The sequence below is a fragment of the Phoca vitulina genome, unplaced genomic scaffold, assembly GCF_004348235.1.
Source record: "Phoca vitulina isolate PV1807 unplaced genomic scaffold, GSC_HSeal_1.0 scaffold10, whole genome shotgun sequence".
Classification (NCBI taxonomy): domain Eukaryota; kingdom Metazoa; phylum Chordata; class Mammalia; order Carnivora; family Phocidae; genus Phoca; species Phoca vitulina.
Window position 1 is genome coordinate 46,214,214 of NW_022589713.1, and position 4,996 is coordinate 46,219,209.

Consider the following 4,996-nt stretch of genomic DNA (forward strand, 5'->3'; position numbering starts at 1 on the left):
GGGGGGCGGTGGTCCCGTGAGGATGCCTTGGGGGAGATGCTGGGTGAGGGACGTCCGGGTGCGGGGACCGAGGAGTCTGGGACGACGGCGCGGAGGGCAGCGGTGTGTAGAGGTAGAGACTGCTAAGGAGCGGTCCCTTACACACGGAGGCGGTCCGCCAAGGGGTCCCAGGCGCTGGTGTGAGGAAGAACCCGGGGGCGTGTAGGGCGGCGGAAGGGTGCCAGAGTGGGAAGAATCCTGGAGGGCCCAGGAGTGAGCGGGAGGCAAGAGGGGGCGTCTGTGGTCGGGGCTGGGGGCTCCGAGCGTGGGGTGCCGGCGGAACCCGCATCCGCATTGGGCCTGAGAGCCTGCGAGCCAGGCGGCGGGTCCTCGAGGACCAACCTCTTGGCACGTGGGGGTGTCGGCGTCAAGGGGGGCCCGGGCAATGGGCATTTCCGGGTGCTCTGCCATAAGGGGGGTGGAGGAGCCGGTCGAGGGCTGAGGAAAGGAAGGGGCCTGTGGCGGGCCGAGCTGGGCAGGGACTGTGCTTCTGAAGAGCAGCCAGCCACTGTCAGGCCTGGAGCGGCGGCCAGAGCGCATGCATGACGGGAAAGTGACCCCTCAGCCTCGGAGGGTCGGAGCCCTTTCGCGCCCGCGCCTTTGCGTTCCAACTTGGAAGCCACACAGACATCCTTGTAAGCCAGGGGGCGGGGCAGTGCCGCAGGGGGGTGGGTCCGAGGGCGGAGCGGAAGCACTCGCGCGCGCTCTCCACCAATCAGGCGGATTGGGGAGGGCCCGCGGAGCGTGACGTGATAGGCAAGGCTGAGCGGGCGGACTGGGGCGTAGAGCCGTACCTCCCCGGGCCGGGTTGCGCGCGCACTTCAGGCCTTGTAGGCACTTCCAGCCCCGTAGAGACTTACAAGAGGTGACTCTGGTAGGTCCATTCTCGTTCCTCCACGACTCCTGGAGCCCGGAGCTGGTTGCAGCCAGATCGCGTGCTCACCGGGGGAACCAACGAACCTCTCCAAAGTTTTAAAGTACACTGCGGGAAAAGCACTCTGGCCAGGGGCAGCCTGCAGACCTCACTGGTCTCTGCACCAGATGGAGCCCAGTGAAGGCGCCGGTGTGGGAGACCGGGCTCCTGTGGCTAGGCAGGTGGGAAAGCACTTCAGGGGAGCTGCTCTAAAAGATGGTTGGGCAAGCTCCACAGGCCCCAGATCCAAGACTCAAGTGACATCCTGGCTCTGTGCTTGTGGAGGGGTCCTGGTGCCAGTTGCCTCGGTGTGTGCTCATGGTTGAGTATCTGCTCTTTTCACGGCACCTTTGGGACCCCAGTGGATTGCCTGGGGTAGCCGAGACATGAAGATCGAAGTGAAGTGCCCTTTTGGTTAGGAGGGCAAGCCCTAGAGTATGTAGCCCAGGCTCTAGGACATGCCCTGCCTAACCGTCCCAAGTGCAGACCAGATTAGGGCCCCATGGCATCCAGGACTACACTTGTCCCTATTTCTAATGCTCTTCACATTTGTTATGAGGGCATGGCTGGCCCAGGGCCCGGTGGATTTTAATGTTCTCTGAATTCAGCTTTTTAAAAACTGCAGAATTCTAAGGGGTCAGAGGGATCTTCCAGAGAAAGCTGTTCAGGGAGACATGTTTCTCCTACTGTTCTTAGTATATAACCACACAGAGCAGTATCCTTGCTGCCTGGTTGTTGTAGCATCCCGTTAGGGCAAGGTGATGGGAGCATTTGGATTCACCCATCCACATGCTTGAGGCCTTGATATGTTTTGGGTGGGGGACGTCCAGAGGTTCTGCTCACTTAGTTGAGGCTGGGAAGGAGCTCAAAACTCAGAGGTACAAGGCCAAAGAACATGATTTCCATACACAGAACCTCTCCTGTCCGGCCTTTCCTGGAAGAATGACTCCCCAGGACCCTCCAGTAACAATCCCTCACTGTCCTCAGCTTCCTCCTGAGATCACCTCTAAAAAGAAAAAAAAAAAAAACAAAACTACCTCACCCAAGCCTTTGTCTCAAGCTCAGGTAAAAAAACAGCTTGCTATCTTTTAAGTCCTTCTTACCTTCCATATTTTGTTCATTTAAAGTTTCAACTTATTATTTATTTCATAAATATCCATAGAAATCAAAGAGAAAAACCACCCACAGCCCTATCACCATCCTCAAATCAATCTATTTTTCTACATTTCTACCTGTCCTTGCCAATGTGTTGACATAATTTTATGTAGCTATAAAAATATCATGGTTAAGGGGTATCTGGATGGTTCAGTCCTTTAAGTGTCTGCCTTCGACTCAGGTCATGATCCCAGGACCCTGGGATGGAGTCCTGCAGTGAGCTCCCTGCTCAGTGGGGAGTCTGCTTCTCCCTCTCCCTCTGCCCCTCCCATCTGCTCATGCTTTCTCTCTCTCTGTCAAATAAATAAATAAAATCTTAATATATATCGTGGTTAAAATTATAGGGTGGGCATTTTTCCATGTGGTGACATAATCATTTATAACTACCATAATAAATGATTGCATAATACCTCACTAAATGAGTCTTAGATAAGGTAGTATCTTGGTTTGACAGATGAAGGAAAGATTCAAGAATTGCCACTGGTTCAACTGATTAGTCATGAGAAGAAAATACATTTATCTCAGTCTTTACAATGTATCAGGATGGATCAAATAATTAACTACAAAAATACATAAATAAGTATAACAAAACAAAGTAAATGCTTTTTAAATGTGGATGGGAATAGGCTAAGAGTGACAAAAATTACAAAGAAATACAGATATTACAAAGGATAAGATTGATACATTTGGCTACATTTGTTCTTTCAACAAACATTTATTGAGTGCCCACTATATGTGTTAGGTTCTGTCCTAGACAGGCTCTCAGAGTTGTCTGAAATGAGGGTTAAGGAACTGGGCTGTCCTACTCTCGCTTGTCAGTTAAAGCTATGGGCTGTACCGGGGGGGGGGGGGGGGGGCTTAAAATCCCCAGGCACATTGGGCTCTTGGGGAATGGGAGCAAAACAGTTCCAGTGATCTGAGGACAGGTACCAGCCACTGGAGGCCAAAGCACATCAAGTCCCAGAGAGGGATGTCCAGAAACAGTAAGAGAGATTGAGGGGGTCTGAACAGAGCACCAAAATGTTGTTTGAGTCACAATTCCCAAACTGTTATCATGTAGTGTCCTTGTACCATGTGTGCTATTTAATGTTTTTCTTTAACTTAATTTTTATTTAAACAGAAAATTAGTGGACAACATTTTTTTAAGAGACAAATGGAGAATGTAGGAAGAATCACAACCCTAAAAAGGAAGCGCTGCAAAGAGTCGGGGGGGGTAGAGACTGGGATATAAAGGGCAGGCAGACATGGCCCTAGAGCTGGCAAGCCTGGCCCCACGAGGCCAAGGACAGGAGCAGGTAGGAAGATGGAGAGTATTGGCGAGGGCAGCCTGGCCTGGAGTCTCTGGGGTGGAGCTCCAGTGTGGGAGGGGACAATCGGACCAGAAGGTGGGGGATGGGGTGAGAATGCTCTTGGGGTGTGGGAGAGGCTACCCTTGACAAATGGACACTGGGTATAGAATGGACAACTGGGGAGGAGGCACAGAATGAGTGTCCCAGGTAGAAGGAACAGCGGCATGATTTCAGGCTTAGAGGCCAGGGAGAGCAAGCTCAGGGAGAGGTCCACAGTGGTTGGAGTTGAAGGATCTGGTGATGAGCAGGGCTCACGTCAAGCAGAGCCTTGTAACTCAGCAAAGGTATCGGGGATTTCTTACTCTGGGGGCTGGGGGAGTGACATATTCAGATATGTGTTTAGAAAGTTCCTACTGACGAGCAGATTGGGTCAGAGACAGTACAAGCAGCAGGGAAGCCCGTGGAAGATGTTGCATCAATCTGGGGAAGAGATGATGGCAATGCTCTCTGGACTTGCCATCCCCAGCCCTGCTCTCCATCTTTGAATCTCTGCCCTCCAGGCTCTGTCCTTGGTCAGCTTTCTCCCCTCTCTGTGGGCATCTCAGTCTTGGGTTTTGTGTCTGTTACTTAGTTTCTATCTCAGTGCCAGGTTTTCTGGTCTTTCTCTGATTCTAGTTGCATGTGCTTCTGACTCAGGGCAGCAAGTCTTATTGGGAAAGGAATGGAAGTAGAATCTGGGCAGAAATTCCTAGGGGTCAGTCAAGTGGATACAAACCTGAGCCCACCCACAAGTCTCTCCCTTGGGGTCACCTTGGGACCTAGATGAGTTTCCTCTGAGTAGCAGTTCTCTTCTGCAGTGGACCAGGCCCAGGGTCTTAGCAGCTCCAAAAAAGGCCTGCTCTAGCTAGGCAGGACAGGCCACAGCCACAGGGGTCATTTATTTACTCTCCAGGTATGTATTTGGGTGCCTTCAGGGTGCCTGGCTTGGGCCAAACGCAGTAGACACAGCGCCGTCAAGGGGCTCATAGCCTAACGGAAGAGGCAGAGGAATAATCAGAGGGTGGCACAGAGTAGAACTGATTAATTCTCCTGGCAGTCCAGGAGTCCCCACAGAGGATATGATGCTAGCAAAATCATTTTTGGAGCCCACAATGTCCCAGGTAAGAGACTTTTCCAGCCACAGAAAAGGCTCCCTCTGAGGAGCAGTAGGACATGGTGATGGAGAAAGAGATTGGGGTTTTGAAAGCCAGGTTGAGTTTGGACTTTAACCTGTGGGTAATCTGGAGCAAGGAACAGGCACCAGTTCAGAAACTTGTTCAGATCTGTGAGCTGAAGTGAAAAACAATTCGAACCAGGCTAAGCAACAATGGGGACTCTATTGGCTCATGTAACCAAACCACAGTTACATGCCTGGGCTGCAGGAGTCTGGGAACAGCACTCCTGACTCAAGGCTGTGGAGCTCCCTAAGGGGAAGGTATGAATTTCCTATGACCTGGAGGATCAAGGTGTATTTAGGGAAGCCAGAGGGCTTCCTTATTGCCCAAGATAGCCTGTCCCGTCTTTCCCGTGCAGGTTGCCAAGGACATCAATCCTAAGGGCT